Source organism: Pseudophryne corroboree, chromosome 10 (assembly GCF_028390025.1).
Source record: "Pseudophryne corroboree isolate aPseCor3 chromosome 10, aPseCor3.hap2, whole genome shotgun sequence".
NCBI classification, from domain to species: Eukaryota; Metazoa; Chordata; class Amphibia; order Anura; family Myobatrachidae; genus Pseudophryne; species Pseudophryne corroboree.
The window spans coordinates 357231207-357252177 of NC_086453.1; positions in this window are offsets into that span (position 1 = coordinate 357231207).

Sequence of the window (20971 nt, forward strand, 5' to 3'; positions counted from 1 at the left end):
AAGCAAATAATGTTAAAGAATAAGAGTAGGGTGGCCAGAAAAAGAACGGCTGAAATTCAAACAAGATACCCCAAGTTACTCAAACTAACCCCATATCCAAAATTAACCTAACAACCAGTCAAACATAGGTATCCACTCAGACCTTCTAGCTTGACTGCCCACCCTGATGGGTGATGACGCTGCCCCCTGAAGGGTGGTCCAGCAGATATAACAGTCAACGAAGGTGAGCGCACCCAGACACCAGAAATTACTAAAACTGCAACTAATAACTTCAACACAGCGAACCTGCCGCTCTTTTCTGCCAACAGCAAAGTCTCTGCCTACAGACAGTTTGCACCGCCACCATACCCCCAACCTATCGAATCCAAAACCGAAAAGAGATCCTCCAAGAAAATCACTAAACCTTCCTTAGACAAATGCACCACATCTGACCAAAAAAGGTAATCATAACGGTACCTGATCCTATCATGATGAACCACTGCACCACCATGGGCCAACAACCACTTCTCCACCACTGAATTCACCTTTTTCCTGGTATCATCGGTAGGCCGTCCATCAGGCTCTCCACGCCAACATAACATCGGCACATTAAACGAGTATATCAAAGTGCAACGAGGCCAAGCCTTGGAAACGCAAGCCAAATTTTTCAACATACAACATCGCTAATGCAAAGACGTCCTCTTACCCAAATCATTGCAACCCAAATGCAGCACCAACACTATTGGGACACAATGTTGTTGGGCCTGTACCAATAACCTCACCTTAAGATCTTGCCACAATATTTCATGCCAGCCCAACCATCGAATCTCATTAGCCTGCAAAAAACACTGTGCCCCCTCCGAGGCCATGAACCGAGATGCCCAGAACATAAAGGAGTGACAGTAGGAAAAATTGGATTAATTTGATTAATTTGTGAATAAAATATTGATATTGGAAGAAAGAAAAAAATATTTTGAACTACGGCAAAGCCGATTGAAACAAGCTTCAGGCCAATCAAAGCAACAGTAATACACATGAGGAAAGGCAAACAAAATAAAAGGGGAGAGAAAGGGGGTGGTGATGGGTTGTAAGGGGAAACACAAGTAAACTCGGCTGGAGGAAAAACATAAAACCTTCTGAGGGACATAAAATTCAAGTCCAGTTAGCTGCATAAATAATCATTGAGCCAAATTAAGTCCGTCAGATAAGTAAAAAGCATCAAAAACCACTGAACCTCCCACTGTCAACAGTGGCGGGTAGCTAGTCCCGCGTAGGAAGGACAGGGGAGAAGAACATGAGACTACACACCAAACAATGAACAACCAACAATTCAAGTAAACAATAAAATGCACAAGATAAAACAGAAAGCCTCAGGGCCGTATTATCATTTATAACTGGAGGATTTCCAGCGGCCCACAGACTTAATATCCGCCACTGAAAATCTATCAGATGCTACTGATGTCACAACCCCGATCTGAAATGAATGGTCCCAAAATCAGCAGGCGAAAGGCCCATGCTGATCAGGCTGAACCTCAACATCCATCCAAACTGGTAATTCATCAGCGGCAACCCGTCATAGTGCAGAAGCCAAGAACCGTCCGAATATGGTGGACATCCATATACCGGGAAGCCAAAGTGACCGGGCAAACCCGAACATCCAATGATGAGACCAGCATGACCCACCAACATCTAGCTATCTGGTCCGTCTTAGATCGACACAGACTTTGACCGAAAAAAAAACACACTAAAGTGCAGGCACGACAGAACTAACTGCCCCAATACCCGCAAAATGATGACTGACTTAGAGATATGCCCTCATATATCGTTGCTGCATACCACATAGCGGGCGCCATGCAACTTGCGCCGGCTCCTTCCTCTATGACTCCCGTTATTATTTGCGTTATAAATCTAGCGTCACATTATAATTGTAACGTGCATTGTACTTTCTGTCTACCAGGTGTCGCTTTTCCTAAAGTGTACAGCGCATGCCTCAATTAGCCAACAGACCCTTCCTAGCGCCGCCTGCTGATTGGCTGACATTTATCTGACAATAAAGAACCATTAATCACTTTTATAGAAAAATCCCTTTCCACAAAATACAATGCCACGCTGCCGTCACTCAATTCATTTTGTCGTTACGTTATGTTCAAAATCCTGGATAGCATTAGCATGAACACCATTAATATTTCGGACAGCATTTCCAGTTCAGTTGCTTCAAATGGCCAAAAATATTTAATGCACAGTGCCACTGGGTCCCTATCTCATTAATATGACTCCCACATGGTCTCCATTGCTTTTCTGACATTGGGGGTAATTCCAAGTTGATCGCAGCAGGATATTTTTTAGCAGTTGGGCAAAACCATGTGCACTGCAGGGGGGCAGATATAACATGTGCAGAGAGAGATAGATTTGGGTGTGTTGTGTTCAATCTGCAATCTAAATTGCAGTGTAAAAATAAAGCAGCCAGTATTTACCCTGCACAGAAACAAAATAACCCACCCAAATCTAACTCTCTCTGCACATGTTATATTTGCCTCCCCTGCAGTGCACATGGTTTTGCCCAACTGCTAAAAAATTTCCTGCTGCGATCAACTTTGTTGGCAGATTATATCTGTTTTTTTTAAAGCAATCAGATAAAACACATCACATATACACCCGGAGGGCCTGCCTGTAACATGGTCGGCTATGGCCTAACGAGTACAGTGTCTGCCTGCAATGTATGCGCTCCCGGGTTTGATACCCAGTGAGGTGTGCAATTATTATTTTATTTTAGTGTATCTATTTATCATTGTTTTAATACAATAAAGTTATTTGGTGTGTTGCTACTTCTCTTTATATAAAAAAGTCTGCTTTTACAAAATACAATGCCACGCTGCCACCCTGTTCACTCAATTCATTTTGTCGTTATGTTGTGTACAAAATCCCGGATAGCATTAGCATAAACAGCATTAATATTTCGGACAGCATTTACGGTTCAGTTGCTTCAAATGGCCTGAAATATTTAATGCACAGTGCCACTGGGTCCCTATCTCATTAATATGAATCCCAGATGGTCTCCATTGCTTTTCGACACTGCTGGCAGATTCAATCCATTTTTTTAAAGCAATCAGATAAAACACATCACATATACACCCGGAGGGCCTGCCTATACCTTTATCGGCTGTGGCCTAACAAGTACAGTGTCTGCCCGCAACACATGAACTCCTGGGTTTGATACCCAGTGTGGTGCGCAAATATTATATTATTTTAATGTTTTATTTATCATTTTTTAATACAATAAAGTTATTTGGTGTGTTGCTTCTTTTCTTTATATAACAAAAGTCTGCGTCTACAAAATACAATGCCATGCTGCCGCCATGTTCACTCATTTCATTTTGTCATTATGTTGTGTACAAAGTCCTGGATAGCATTAGCATAAACAGCATTAATATTTCGGACAGCATTTCCGGTTCAGTTGCTTCCAATGGGCAGAAATTTTTAAATGCACAGTGCCACTGGGTCCCTATCTCATTAATATGACTCCCAGATGGCCTCCATTGCTTTTCCGACACGACTATCGGAAACAAGGGTTTTGAATAGTCGGATTCAATCCGACAGTCGGAATCTGACAAGCTTTGGGGTGTAATCAATAGCTGTCGGAAATGGCACAGTTTCCGACAGCTTTCCGTTCCATCCGGACCCGACACACGCGTCACTGATTCCGGTCTTTTCAATACATTTGCATTCCAACAGTCCCCTTGTTGGAAAGCAGCCAAACAGTCATGTTGTGGGTGGGTTCCTGTCAGATTCCTGCCATTGGGAATTAGTTAAAAGGGCTTTGTACTGCCTGTTCTTGGCGCAATTTTGGTAACCTGCAGAATGGAGAGAGGTGTTTGCAGTGCTGCTATTTTGGATGCTTTTGCTGAGGTATAGTGCACCTGGTGAGTTAAACGTCCAGCAAGCCTTCATCTACAGACAGCATTGGACAGAGGAGGGGTCATTTTTGGACTGTTTTCTGCACATTTAGGTACGTACTCACTGTGGGATATGTGTGTATGGCGGAGCATGTGGGTGCATGTGTACTGCATGGGTGCTTTTCTAAGGTCATTTGGAGTGGTTTGTATGATGTTTGAGTGCAGCATGTAATGTATGGTTGGGGGAGGGGTGCATTGGTGTACTTTGTGCTTGCTCTGATGTGTGTGGGGTATGTTTTAAACATGTGCAGAGGTGATTTTGAAATGTTTCATGCTGTTTTGGGGTATTGCATCATGTAACTTTGGGGTGTGGTGCCAAATTTGGGGTACTTTGGGTCTTTCTGTGTGGAGTTTGTTTGTTTAAAATGTGTGCTGGGCTGATTTTACAAACTTATTATGCTGTTTGGGGGTAAAGCATCATGTAATTTTCGGGGTGTTTGGTTGACTTAGGGCTACTTTTTGGCTGTCTGGGTGGGGTTTATGTTTGTTTAAAATTGAAGAAGGGCTGCAATTATCTTATTATTTTGATGGGCTCAGTAGTTCCACAACTGAAAGTGATTTTAAAAAAGGAAAAAGGTTCATACTATTTTGGCGTATTGCTTCATGTAATTTTTGTGCACTTTGGGGTACTATGAACTTGTTTGGGGCGTGGTCTTTTCACAAAATGGAGGTTGCTTTTTATAAAATGGAAGCAAGGCTGCAATTTTCTTATTTTTTTAGTGATAGGGCTTGCTGGGCTCTATAGTTCCACAACTGAAAAAGTGATTTTATGCAGTTTATAACAAAAGAGAAATGTTTCAGGGTATTGCATCATGTAAGGTTGGGGTGTTTGGTGCACTTTGGGGTACTTTGAACTTGTTTGGGGCGTGGTCTTTTCACAAAATGGAGGCTGATGGGTTCTTTCATGGATGTAGGGTTGCCTAATGTGAGATGGGGGTGTAATTTTTTAGTGTTTCTGTTTTTTTTTCCAATTTAACATATATACTCTCTCTCTCTCTCTCTCTCTCTCTCTCTCTCTATATATATATATATATATATATATACACACCCATATATATATATATATTTATATATTTTTGTTTTCCCATCTTACAACAGAAATGTCCAGAGATAAATGACCACGTGCTCCCCCTTACCCCCACTCATCAGAAGAATCCCTGGACAGGGGAGAGGAGTGGGACCCAACACAGGAAGAATATATGCCAACTCAACAGCGACCATCTAAAGAACATCGGCCACATCCTCAACAAGCAAGGCCAAGCCAGGTACTTTCAAAGTCACATTCTATACTTGCAGCCGGTTATACTAAATTACACTTTGTCACACCCACAGAAGTTTGCACACAGTCAGGCACACTCACATACCGGTAGGCACACCCACAGGTCATTTTTAATTATTATTATTTATTTATTTTTTTCCCCTAAAAGAGAAGTTATCAAGAAGAACCATCCAATGATGATGGCACGCCAGAAGAACCCAGAAGAAAGACTCAGAAGATACCACAATAGAGCGAATTGGAGAGCTGTGCCTTGGTTGAAGCTGTGGACAGATCATACAACGTGCTCTACGGACCAAGGGCACAAAGCACAGCACCCCACGTGAAAAGGAAGATCTGGAACAAAATTGCCAACAGAGTGACTGCAGTTGCTGGAATACATCGGGACTTCCGTAACTGCATGAAGAGATACAGTGATTGCAGAAAACAAGTCAAGAAAAGATGGGAATGCAGCAATGTCATGAGATGGGAATCGGAGGTGGGCCCAAATTGAACCTCCATTGGACATCCTGGGAGAATACCATGTGAAGAAGAATCAACCCCATCATGGTTCAAGGAATATCAGGAAATGTTGAATCCTCACATTGAGGCCGAGTTCATGATGAAGAGCTGGAACCAACAAGAAAGCGATCAAAGAAGACAGCATGAGCACAGAGGATGGATACACAACCATCTGCCACCGAGGATCAAAGAGCCACCAGAAGGGAACAGCATGTTTCCAAAGACCCTCCTGCAACAGCCCTGGGTGAAACCGTGACACTCGGCATGCAAACCATCCCCAGCATGTTTGAGACCACAGGAGTCACGGAGGACACTTTTGAGGGATTTGAAGCCAGCCAAATGGATCCAGCTTCATTCCCTAGCAGAAGAGAATCAGGAGAAGACCAGGGTCGAGTCTTGAGTATCCCTGGAGCGGGGAGACCTCAGACTCAAGAAGGTAAAACTGACTGCAATTTTTTTCCATTCTTTTGGATGTGGAAAAAAAAGTATACAGTACCTATTTCATTTTTTCCTCCAAATAGTTTTTATTTTTTTAAACAGATGAAATGCCACAAAACAGCTCCGGATTGGCATCAGGAATTGGACCGCACTTCAGACAGTACCTAATTCTGGAAGATTCAGATGACGAGGATGTGGACCCTCAGCCAACTGCTTCCATGCCTCTTCATGAGTAATTAGTATAGCAACATGTACAGGGAAGGATTAAGCTGTGGGGGTGCACGGGGCTCTTAAGACAGGGGGGCACCAATGAAAGGTGGGAGATGTATATTAGATTGTTCATACCTCCCAACATGTCCCATTCCAGGAGAGGCAAAATGCTTTCTACCTGGACTTCCCCATGTGATTGACATCACCTGTCTAGAACTTAATAATTGATAAGAAAGGTACTTTAACACAGGTGTTTGCAATCATAAATTAAGAAGAAAGTCCAGGATACAGTGCATTGTGTCCCTCCTGGAATGGGTCATGGTGGGCGGTCTAGATTGTGTATATTAAATTAAAACCAATCGGGGTGTATTATTGTAAAATAGAAATGTGCAGGTTTGGTTTTATGCGGATTTCCCGGGTACTCAAAATGGCATCTTATTGGCTCACAGATGTTACATGTTTTGGATAGCCAATAAGAAAACTCAGGATTAAACCAAACTTCCGATAATTCTGGTGTTAAGAACCTGGTACTGTAAATGCAAACCCACTCATCTCTAGTTTGAACTAATAGTGTAATAATGCCTGGGTACTGTTTATAAGTCCACCTAATTAAAGGACAACTATTTTATAAACTTTTCTTGCAGTGGAAGAAAGACAACTTACTTTAAAATACACATACAAAATTATAATATTTTGTCTTGTCACATTAAAGATTAGCTGCAGCCTCTGTACTACTGGGATCAGACTCAGATAGGACTCTTTCTCTAGACCCGAATGGTTTAGTTGCATAACAGTTTACAGAGGACTCAGAAACCCAGGCAAGGGAGGAGGAGGAGCTGAGATCCCTGTGTCACTTACAGCTCTCTTCATCCTATTTCTCCTCTGATCTGAAAGCTCTGCCGGTTACATGATATTCCTGTATTTTATTATTGCACTGCATACTGTTATGCTCAAAATCTGGCTGCTGGTTCTGCTGCTGCTTAACAGGTAAAGCTAGTGATATCAGTGTGCTCTGGCCAGGGTGCCCTCCTGACAAAGGGGGGCCCGGGGTTAAGTATGCCCTGCATCCCTCCCTTAATCCGGCTATGGACATATATAATGTGTATTTCATGAAAAAGTTGTGCTAAATGCCTTTAAAATTTAATGTGCGCAGCAATTAAAATTTTTATTTTAAATTTCAGCTTCAGGATTTTCCGTGGTGGAGGATATTCAAAGAGGACAAGCACCTTCACATGTGGACAAAGTTGTTTTTATATTTATAATTGTCTATTTCCTTCAAACGCTTGAAGGTCCTTTTCTGGGCATCTTGCCAATATCTGGGAATCTTGCCCAAAAATACAACTATAAATCTGCAGGTGTGAATTCCTTAGCCTAACAAGCTACATATACATGTAGGGAGTTTCCTCCCTGTCAGGTCATCATTTTTAACAAGCTACTGATTCTATCATATAATAAACATACTGCTGGCTACAAATATATTTCTAACTGTTAATTGAAAGCATAGTGCTTATGAATCAGAAAGACAAAACCTATACAAAATGGAGTCTTTATGGTTAACGTGTTTTAGCCCCATCGTTCCCTTCTCTTGATTCATAACTTAACTATTATTTACTACCTAACAGGACCATAGTCTTGTTCTTATCATGATAGGTAACTTATACACATGCATTCCTGCTGCAGAAATCCATGCATGTCTACTTAACATACAGTACTGTACAGTAGTTCTTGCGCTATAGTGTATTTCATTGGAGACCTCTTGCATGTGCAATGGTGATTCTTGCACTATAGTATTTTATTGGACACCTCATGCATGCACAACAGTGATTTTTAAAAGCAAAATCTGGTGGATGATCACTGGTATTACACTCATCGTTAATGCCATACGCCATGCCATATGCCAGACACCATATACAGATAGATGAGCATAGTTACAGCATATTGATTGAGGATGCAAGAACCCTGTGTAATCACACTGTCAGATGACAAGGACTTGAAGGGCAAATTGAGAACTTGAAATTGCCTCTGACAAGAGCAACTAAAAAGTAGGTAGGGTTGACCAGGGCCAAAACTTGGATTTTTGCCACCCAGGGCAAGACTGCAATTTGGTATCCCCCCTTTTCTGACACAAAATGAATATCCATCCCCCTCCCTACCAAATTTTATAAAGGACAGAACACACTGCAAAAAGAGGGGTCATATCATAGGATGTGAGGGTCCTTGGCAGCGATGATACCCCCAGGTCTTACAGTAGGGTGGGAGGATCCCTGGTAGCTAACTGGGGGGATTGGAGGATCCCTGGTAGCCTAAATCTTAATCCAGAGTCACAGGATCCCTGGCTGCAAAGCACCAGACCCCCAAGACATGATGCAGGATCTCCTCACCTATGTGTAGCCACCAGCCCATGTGCAATATACTGTAACTCACCAGCTGGTTCCCTTGTCAGATGTCATCTCTGGTCACACCATCTGGGTCCCCCCTCAGAGCTTGAAGTCAGGACAGTGGCAGAAACAGGGCCACCATGATGCTATCAGAGCAGTATGTGGGACTGTACCATCACTAGAGAGTATGGAGTTAAAAATAGTTTACATTATAAATGGGAGGTGCAGAGAGACAAGGTTGACACAGATGGGGTAAACAGTGAGTGTGGGAAAGAGGGCCTAGGAGGAGAGTTTGTTGGGTAAAGAAACGGGTGCAGGGTGTACAGTTTTGGCCCTCTCTAAAGTTACATAGTCCCCATAAAAGAAGGAAAAACAATGCTCAAACGTATGTAGAGCTGAAATGGAAGGGTTGGCAAAACATATGTGGGACCTGGAAAATACGTGGGGTGTGGCCAAATCCTGGAGCTTTGACCATGCACCTCTAAAAAAAATTGCATCAGGAACACTATGCATATACAATGGTCATGGGCATTCATCCCCGTCACCAGCAGGCCCGGCCTCTGCCATTACCCTCGGACAAGCCTGTGCCCAGGTAATGAGTTTCTAAATCCATATATGAAGTGCTACAATGTAGCAGTAACAGTTTGTTTCTATGCCAAATTCTTTTGCGCTTAACATACAGACTCAATTGCACACATTTATAGTGTGTAGCATATTATATTAATCAGCACAGTCTCCTTATATGTGCTTGGTGCATTTGATTGTAATAGACACTAGTAGAGGGAACTGGTAACTCCCACACACAAGGCATCAGTGATATCTAAGTGTGCGTGTTTCCTAAGAGTTTACATTATGGTACATTATGACACTTCTGAGGTGTGTAAATGTCTGTGTGTATATGCAGGAAAGTGGCCCCAGTTACTGGAAATGCTGATCAAAGAAGTACTTACATACCTCATACATTACAGTGAAGCAGCAACAGGTGTGTTGGGAGGAAGTGGCTTACCTGTATCTAGGGATGTGCGGGTTCTCACTAATTTTGGATAACTAATAAGATAAATCTGAACATGAAATCAATTTGGCAAAAAAAGCAGAGTAAATCGGAACCTGCACATCTCTACCTGTAATAGGACATTACAAAATGATGTATAGAGTAGATGCTACATATTATATTACACTCTGTAATCACTGAAATCTTTCCCTGCAGGTCACATTAAGGGAGACCTTTGATTGACATGAGTACTGGATCCTTCATATATCATCTCTATTCAGCCAGTATTTATTTTAAACAGATCTTTGTGCTGAAGGTTTTTGAGCAATGTATTATAGAGCTGAAGAAATGGATTAACTCACGTACTGTAGCGTTTGATTGGTATCACATAATGGCATATATTAAATGTCTAGAAGGAAACGGGTAAAAAAAACATAATTTCCAAAACATCTATCAAGAGTAAACCCAGTGTCAGTACTCAGTAATCTTTCCCAAATGCTTTACACTGGGCCTCATTTAGCCTGGGATGGAAAAAAAAATCTGTTGTACAGCGCATGACATGGTCTCCTGTTACATGTAGTTCAACAGACTTAGTTAATATTACTAAACCCCTTACTGTTTAAATCTTTTATTTGAATTTAACAACTTGCCCAAATCCCTGGGTTTCAATTTCATTCATTGCCTAAATCCATATAGATTCTTCTTCTCTTCTCTCCTGAAGGAGAGCAATAGGTAAAAATAAAAAAAAACCTTTACTGGGGGACATGAAGTTGCTCTTTGCAGAATAAAGACATAAATTAATCAAATGGAGCCTTATAGCACATACCCGTCGTGAGTCTGGCTGCAGTATGGGAAACCATTCTATTGGCTGTTCGTTACTGACCTCTTGTGGTCAATAATTGAACATATTATTATGTAAGAATGATTAAGGTGCTGGCATCTACTTTATAGGTGGAATGCAGACAGTGGTGGGCTGGGATCGGGGGGGTGGGGTGCCATCTGCAGCCACACTCTGCTTGCACATGGCTGGCTGTAAGAGGCAGGAAGGATTTAATCAGAGAGGATGCTCCCTGCCTGTCTGCTCTGCACTATAACACAATAAGAGAAGCTGGCCGGGCAGCTTTGCCTCCCTGAGCGCCTCTCTCACTGACAGGTGTGACTATGCATGTGCATCGGGCTGCTGTGTGTCACTGATGGTGAGATTGCCATCATCAGACAAGAGCTGTGCAGATACAGGAGACTTGGCAAAAGTAGAGAAGATAAGTTTGTTTGTGTTGCTGAGGGGTAGTTATTAGAGGAACCAGGGAGATTTCTGTGGACTGGGTGGGGGAGAGAGAGAGAGAAAGAGCGCTGTGGGGGGATGACACTGAGGGGCCTGAGAAGGGAGTTGATGTGAGGTGGACATTGAAAAGGTTAGAGAGTGCTGTGGGGTGGTTGTTAGAAGGGTCTGGGGAAGGTGGGGTGCTGTGAAGTGGATATTAGTGGAAAGGGGAGGGCTGTGAGCTAAACTTTGAAAGGCACAAGGTGTCACATCGTAGACAGTGAAGGAGAAAGTGAATGATGTAAGGGGACAGTGAGAATGTTTCTTAAGTGGACAGTAAGTGCTGTTGTTAGTACGGTGAGGCCAGTGCGTGCGATGCAGTCAGTGAGTGAACTGTGGGGGAGGGGTCAGTGGGTGAGATATGAGGTCAGTGAGTGCTGCAAGACGCTCAGTGTTATATGAAAGGAACTGACTGAGACCGAGATCTATAGAGGGGGTAATAAGATACAGCTTTGGAGGGGAAAATTGAGGATATATGCAGGGAGGACTAAATGAGGCAGCTATGGAGGGGAGAGTCAGGATAATATGTGGTATCAAACCAAAAGATCAATTTTCCATTTCATATTCACCGTGGAATGTCTTATTTTTACTCATATATTTGTCTTATGTTGATGTGGTATATTTATTTATTAATATCTACAACTGCATATAGTGCCCCTTCTACATCGGTGACAGTGGACAGGAGTGTGCAGTGCTGAAAGTAGGGTGGTACAGAGTACCATAAATAAATATGGTGGTGGTACTCAGTACCACCAGCAACAGCTGGGAATAATTTTTGTATGTGGGACATAAAATGGTGTCAGTGACATAACTGTGTGGCATAATATGTAATAGGCATTATGGTGTGTGGTATAATATATAAGATATTACAGTGTGTGACATAATGTTTAATGGGCATTATGGTGTCTGGCATAATGTGTAATGGGCATTATGGTGTCTGGCATAATGTGTAATGGGCATTATGGTGTGTGGCACAATGTGTAATGGGCATAAAGTTGTTTGGCATAATGTGTAAGGGGTAGTACGTTGTGTGAAATAATGTAGCCATGCCCCTATTGTCATGCAGCTACTCCAAGTTTTTTGTGACCACACCCCCTCATGGCATGTGACCATGCCAGTTTTTGCTATCAGTGCCACTAAGAAAATATTTCTACGTGCACCACTGGTATTGTCCCTCATGTTATATACACAGTACATTGGTGGCAGTGAATGGGCAGAAGCTGTTGTGTGATTTAAACTGGTAGACTATCCATGTGCGACAACCACACCAGAACTCACGGCCCCCTGAAAAGTCAGTTGTGGAACTGAGCACTTACCACTGGAACAAGTGAAGGCATTGGAGATGTGTGCTGTGCCATTAATGACCTGGCTGGAGAAGGTGTGCACTAGCGGTAAACCCGGTGTATGAGGCTCGCCGTGGCGGGACTTGAGTTTCTCCACAGCAGCTTGAGAGAGAGCTGCTCTGATTGCAGTGAGGCGGGGCTTCCCTGATTGATGACAGTGGTGAGAGGCTGCCCTGGTGATTGGCCAGTGGGGAGGAGATGAGGCAGGGCTCTCTGGCAGTAGTGACACCAGGAGGCAGGGGAAAGTTGGCGATCAGTTTGCCTAAGCCATCCCGAAGGTGTGATCCAAGAGATTGACAGTGGAGGGATGAGTAAGCCTAAGGGAAAGCTCATGTCCTTACAGCCAAGACAGACTGTTAGACAAGGCTGGGACCTCTATATAAGGGCATTGATGTCTACAGAAAATGTAGTACAATAAGCATTCCACATGATACATACACAGCTTAGTTGAGGAGAGAGAAAGTGATCTATCACCTATTGACTTACAATGCTATCTTAGTCAACACTTGTGCTATTGCAGACAGGATTCTCAGCTAATAACTGGGCTGAAGCAAGTTGATACACAATCTCCAGTTCACAATATCAGCACAGAGACAGTAACAGCAGTCAGATTACAGAAGTAATTAACAGACTACAAGCTATAATAGATATATTGTCTGCAAATTCCAAAACTATTTTTTCAGCAGCAAGCACTAAGGGGCCCTACTCACTGGCCGACCCGCCGCCGAGCTGCCTGATGGCGGATACGGCCGACGAGCGACCCGGCGGCGGGGGGGCAGTGACAGGGGGAGTGAAGTTTCTTCACTCCCCCCGTCACGCGGCTGCATTGAAGTGCAGGCAAATATGGACGAGATCGTCCATATTGGCCTGCATGCACAGCCGACGGGAGACCTGCGATGAACGAGCGCGGGGCCACGCATCGTTCATCGCTGGAGTCTCCACACTGAAAGATATGAACGAGTTCTCGTTCATTTATGAACGAGATCGTTCATATCTTTCAGAAAATCGGCCAGTGTGTAGGGCCTATAACAGATGTGAGTAGGTATAGAACAACTTTTTAGCAAACTAATTGATTTTGACAGTTACCACACACCCCTACCACACCCATAGCATGCACACTTTTATACCCTTTTGATAGGCACTTGATATAAAGTTTATAGAACTTTAAATCAAGTTTACATAAAAAGATAATTGTTTTCAATAGCATGTCGTGCAACGCTGCGCGTCAAAACAATCGGATGAAAGAAGCACCGTATTAAAACCGTGTAGTTTTTGCGGTTTTGATAAGTATTATGAATTGGTTAAAAATACATTTTAAAGATCCGACATAAGAAAATGGGTACAAGAGCAAGACGCATACACATTGCACAAGCCAACAAGAAAAAACTATAATAGGAACATGATTTGCGTATCGGGTATAAATCACTAGTAGCAACGTGATTTGGTATGCTCATAGATCTGTCAAAGTACAATGAAGGTATTAAATATATATTAACCATCATCAATATATTCAGTAAGAGGGCCTGGACTGAAAGTCTGACTGCTAAGAATGCCACAACAGTTGCTAATGCTTTTGAAAAAATATTACAGTGGGGGGAGGCATATTTTTCATGTGTAAACAGCTGTGCTGGCCCATTTTAGTTTTGATACAAAACATAATGATTGTTTTGTTTCAAGTTTCGTAAGAGATCTTCCACAAAGCCATTGTTTGAGTCATTATATGGATAAATATATACAGGCTTGTGTAACTTGTAACCAACGTTGTGTTTGAAACATTTTATGTACAATGCGTCATAACTATGATGATTTTCTAATAAACAACTTTGTTTATTAAACTTTATATTGTGTGATTGTGCATTTCTTCCATGTACACCAATTATAATCAAAGAACAAAGCAGTGTTTTATAAATCTTAAGCATATTTTATTGGTATATGCAAATTATAGTTACAGAAATATAGTCATTGAATACCACTATAAGGCTTTACATTTAAAATATTACATAAAAAATTCATCACACAATACAAGCTAAACATTGTGGTACAAAATATCCACGCAAAATACAATGTATAAATATAGTATAAATTAGTTATACAGTATGTTATAGTTTCAGCCACTGTGATTCCTGAAATAGATGTACGGATCTTTAACTAGGTTGTAAGTAGCAGTGTGGTGTTGATAGACCCAGGGAACTTAAAACATGTATACAACTTTTTTTAAGGGTTTGTATTGGGGTGTCTGTGTTTACAGCTCCAACTGCATCACCGCAGATCTCTGATTTCAAGCGCAATAACTGCAGTCTATTTGCGGCATTACCAACGACCGTGGATGGTATATTCAATTCAGCCTTAGCGTGCAGAAATTTAGGCCAACCATTAGGCATCTTACCTGTATAATTTGACACGTTGTGATTTAGCATAATGCTCCATATCAAGTCTAGTATGGTGGATCAAGGTACAGTGACGTCTTTTTACAAAAATAAACCTTGGTCATTCCAGTTAGTGATGTATTTAGAGCGATACATTTTACTCGTTAGTATTTCACAGCTTTTTTATTCCTCGCAAAAACATTGTTCAAGACATCATGATAAACAGCATTAGTAGAATCAGTTTGTGTAGGGTTAGTCGTGTCATCAACAGTGTTTGCAGCGTATGCACCGGGAGATAAAAGAGTTAAAGTCGACATTTCTCTATAAGATTGTTTACTTAACACCAGGTACATCTGCAACACTGCTGTATATCGCTTCTTAACAACAAAAGTGACCGGTGTGATGCCTATCAAAAAACAAAGGCATGTCTTTATGATCCGACCACATAGAATTCAACCCTGCCAAAAGACAAATTTCAAAATTTGGCCAAGGTAGCAACATATCCAATACATGTCTAGTGACTGACCCTGACAATCTTTTTGAATTTGCGTTTCTACCGCACTATCAGGTGTCTGCTTTGGACTTCATAGACCATTATGTCAGGGTTGAAAATATGAATATATTTATTGTGGCATTTTCCACTTCACAGACACGCATTGAATTGTACAAACTATTGGATAAATTACAAGATAGATGCCTGTATTACAACACAAATTTTGTAATTTTTGTCAGCAGACCTGGTGATTGAAATCCACCATTGGGTGATTATTTAGGCTAGTTGACTAGCGAACTACCCTCAGGTACGCATATAACAGAGTTTGTCTCAGTCGAACCCAAGAAATATAGCTATCAACTAAACGGGAAGACCAGTTTAAAAGTTAATGGTATATCACTCAATGTTGATGATGCACACCACGTTAAGTTTGACAGTCTGAAAGTACTGGTCTTAGATTATCCTTTAAAACCCGAAGGCGACGATCAGAAAAAGATTGTGATACTAAAAGCCCGTTTTAGTTTGTTTAAAAAAAATACAGGCAGAATGAGAATTGGACTTTGCAGAACACACAAAGGTGCATTTATACTAAATGGGAGCTTGTGGACTTCTTCACAACACATCAGTTTGAATATTTAGATGGACACCTGATTTCAGCATCCCTTCTCCTGAATTTGAGTGGGCCCATCCAATTCAGGTAAAAGTTATTTTGTGAAAATTATGTTGCAGCATGCAGCTAAGCATATGACGCATGTACCAGATAATGTTGTCTGGTTTTACACCAGTTGGCAATCTATATACAACCAACTTCTGCGTGATTTTCCTGGTATGCATTTTATAGAGAGATTACCCAAGTCTTTTAGCGATGACCAAATTTTCTCCTGAAAGATTAATTTAGCAGTGGTTGATTATCTGATGGAAGCATCTAGTAATAATTCTGAGGTTGAGAAAGCTTTCATAAAGTATGTATATCATCGTAATCTCAGTATCCCATACCTTGTATAAAATATATTTTGTCAAGGTAAAAATAGCAGGACTATAAATTAAAACAGAAAAAATATGGTACTGTTCAAAAATCCCAGGTAAAAATTCAGGTGTGCATTTTGGTTAGACAAACGTGCCCATCGAAATATTTCTTTTTTCTCGAATACTATGAATCTGTAATGGAGGCCCCTTACTGATATTTACTGGTTGATTTAAGAAACAACGCTCTTGATGATTATCATTTATGAAGTGGCTTATTCCCACCCAACACACTGGTCACTTTTGTCATTAAGAAGCACAGTTCTATAAAGATAGAACTGTACAAACTTTAGTCATTCATTGTCATTCTAACACTGGTGAACATGTCGGTCCAGATAAGATGTAATTGGTCCCTTTTAAAAATGTTAATTAAAGCCAATCCGTCCCAAAGAAATGTTATTTTATCCAACTCTTCAAACACTTTGGTCACAAATATTTGTGAGATAGCACTTAACACGCTTAAAGGTAAAATATTGTTGTCACAAAGACAGTTGAACTACCTTAAAAAGATGTGAGACCTTATAAAATCGCTTTGTAATAAGAAATGTGCCTTTATAAAAAAGAAGAGGTTGGTGAAATAGTCAGACAGATTTATAGGATTATTGCTTGGTTTTGCTATTCCGTTTATTACCGGACTATTGTCTAATTGTTGATGGCATATGCTGAGAAAATGTATCTGGTGCCTTGGCATCATATAGACCATATACATAACAAGCTGAGCAGCGACAACATACGTAAAACAGTCTCACACAGGGTCTAGATGTAGAGATTTTAAACATACTACAGAATATCGGTTTATAAGAAAATGAAAAGCAAAACGATATACAGGAGTGTTGCAGAGGTATCTGTTGTTGGGTAAATAATCTGATAGAGAAATGTCATCTTTAACATTTTTATCACCCGGTGCAGACGCTGTTGATAACAGAACTAACCCTACAAAAACTGATGCTACTGACGCTGTTTATCATGAACTCTTGAACAGTGTTAATGTGAGGTACAGTATAATAAAATCTGTGAATTACTAATGAGTAAAATGTCTCACTCTAAACACATCACCAACTGAAATGACCAAGGTTTGTTTTTGTATAAAGGCTTCATTGTACCTGGATCCAAAGTACTAGACTTGATAAGGAGCATTACGCAAAATCACAATGTGTTGAGTTATAAGATGCCTAACTGTTGGCTTGAATTTATGCATGCTATGGCTGAATTGAAAATACCATCCACTTTCGTTGGTAATGCAGCAAATTGATTGCAGCTATAGCTTTTAACCACTTAACTGACAATCTATTTCAGTAAAAACTGCACCAAAATTGTTTTGGCTTTTTGAGAGAATTAGGTGAAGAAAATGAATTTAACACTATATATATAATGTATGTATGTATCTACTTTCCCAAACTTCGATCGGGAACATTGCAACCATTGGAACATCGCAACCATTGCGACTTTCATTTTGAAAGTCGGTACAGCCTCCAGGTATACTGGTAAACTGGGGGGTTTTGGGGGTGGCTTGGGAGGGTTAATTTACACTCCCCAGTGGCTGCCATTGTCTGCAGTCACTGGAGGGGGGATCCTGTTATGCTGACTGATCAGCAGCACGGCAATCAGTGGGGGAGAGTGCAGGGAGGCAGAGGGACCTTCCGTTCCCTCTGACAGCAGCAACGGAGTTAAGTTTCTCTTCCCTGCTTCTGCTAATACTCTATCTGACTGGTCGCATACTGTGCGACCAGGTCACATAGAGTGCTTGCAGGCATGGTCGAATCTGATGCAACCATGGCAGGCAAGTGATTAAAAGCAGAGATCTACGATGATGCAGTTGGAGCTGTAAACACAGACTCACCAATACAAACCCATAAAAAAAGTAATATAAATGTTTTAAGTTCCCCGGGTCTAACAACGCCACATGGCTACTTACTACCTAGAAAAAGATCTGTATATATATTTGTGTGTGTGTGTATGTGTGTATATATATATATTGTGTATATCTATAACAGTAGCTGAAACTATAACATAGAAACTAATTTATACTATTTTTATACATTGTATTTTGTGTTAATATTTTGTACCACAATATTTAACTTGTATTGCGACAAGAATATGTTATGTAATGTTTTAAATGTAAAGCTTTACCGTTGTATTCAACAAATATATTTCTGTAACTATAACTTGCATGTATTAATAAACTATGTTTATGATTTATAAAATACCATTTTGTTCTTTGATTCTAAGTGACATTCATGGAAGAAACACACAATCACACAATGTAAAATTTAATAAACAATATTGTCTATTAGAAAATCATCATAGTATGACGCATTGTTCATAAAATTCTTCAAACACAACGTTGATTACAAGTTACACAAACAATGCCGCATTGTACATAAAATGCTTCAAACACAATGTGTTAGAAACATTTTATGTACAATGCATCATAACCATTGTTTATTATAAAATCCGGTTATGATGAATTGTACATAAAATGTTTCAAATACAATGTTGGTTACAAATTACACAAGCCTGTATATGTTTATCTGTATGACTCAAACAATGTATTCTTGGAAGACGTTTTACAAAACTTGAAACTAAACGATAATTATGTTTTGTATCAACACTAAAATGGGCCAGCACCTCCGTATATTTGTAATTTTTACGCATGAAAAATATAAAGTATATGCAATATTGACCGCAGACAGTGCTGTTAAAAATTTGCAACTGTTTATTTTAGCGATAAATACTTTTTGAATTCAAGTTTAAAAATTGTATTATAGTCTTTGGGAATAAGGTACTGTCAGGGGCGGGAAAGGTGATAGGGTGGTGAAAAGTGAGGGTGGCTCTGAGAATAAATGAATAATACTTATCTAGATAACGAGGTGTGTCGACCTTATAAGTTTTCTTCCTTCCCCTTTGTTTTCTTAAAGGATATCCTCCCAAAGAATTTCGGACAATCCATGCAAAAAAATTTAATAATTGGGGGTTATATTTAGTTCCCAATTGGAGACATATTGTTCTTGTGTAGCTCTATATGTTTTTTTGGCTTTAAAAAATACCTAGCTTACGCATTAAGTGGTATGTTGAAGCACGTGATAATTTCTTTTCAGAATGATCAGAGACCAAAAAAGGTCTCTCACTGGGACATATATCTGAGGCAAATGCGTACCTCAACTTACACAGTAACAATAGCTAGCAGACTTATCAAAGTATCTTTTTTTTTTCAAACGAAAATGATCCAATTATGCAATGGTTTAAATGATGCACAAAAGATGGTTCCTACAATGCATACCTAACTTACACTAGTTAGGTGCAATTTCCTCATGTAGAGGTTTCTTTTAGAAGTGACTCTCAATTAGATGTGGTTCTGAGGCAGATGCGTACCTCAACTTACACAATAACAATTGATAACAGGCACATCAAGGCATCTTTCTATAAGACCAGGATTTGACCATAAATCCAATGCTAAAAATGGTACACAGAAAATGTTTCCCACAATGCGTACCTAACTTACACTAGTTAGGTGCAATATCCTCTTATAAAGGTATCTTTTGAGTATAGATATACGTACCAGTACTCACAGACGTTCTTGTGTATTGCAGTCACATCAAGGTATCTTTATCTTTTAGACAGATAGAGGCTTGTATAAAAAATGTATCATAATTTTAATAAAAAATCTTATAAAAGAATCACAAGAAAATAAAAAATAAAATATTGGCTGCCGGATGGCACCGCCCATGTTGAGGATAGGAAGGACCAATTATTCAGCACATAAGGACCAGTACCTATAGGGCTAAACAAAAAATAAAAAATAAAAAGGTCGTACCTCTCTCCCAAAAACGAGCGGTGTGGTGTCCAGCAGGCAATAGTCCTCAGCCAATGCGTTTCGAGTGTGCTACTCTTTATCAAGGGGCGGGCCTGTAGGAATTAAATAAGTAACATTAGTACAATTCATTAAAATAAACAGCCAACCAGTGCTCCCCCAGCAGTCTGCTGCTATGCATAATAATTACAAATGCACAGGGGTATTGCAACAGTTTAATGGTCGGTAACATATTGCACAGGTAGGTCCCTTTAAAAAATAGCCATGTCATTGGGTCTGCGTACAGTATACACTTTTGCTGCAATATGTTAATCTTGCTGTTGCGTAATGATGTTTGTTAAAAAATGCGTTAAATATGTTAAAATATGTGATAAATATTAAAATGATTTATTTCTTTTATAGATAATCGTACCGCACATCACGCCTTTGATTCATTTTGATGATATATGCATATATTATTACATTGACTGTCTGGTCTAGCACTTCAGAAAAGTGGAATTCAGTGAGTAGATTCCCTATTCTGATTTATGAGAGATGCTCGGCGCATTCCTGTCCAGGCAAAAGATCAAAAGCGAATCGCATGTAACCATCGAGGTAACCTTCATGGTCAATTAGTATAACTAAATCTGATTTCTGCTTATTTGTGATCTGTATGAGTGACATGAACTCAGGAACCGCATTTCTGTGTTCAAAGTTGGGTTTAAATGGCTTGGCGGGATGTGTGGTTCCATCCAGGTAAAGGGATGAAAAGTTTATGTTTTTATGTTCAAAATGTGGAGGGTTCCTGTCATAGGCTCCTGAAACCACTTTGTTGTCTACAAACGCCCCTAAAACAGTTTTTGGTACTTGGCCTAAAAACAGATTTTCTAACTTAAATACTTTACTTCC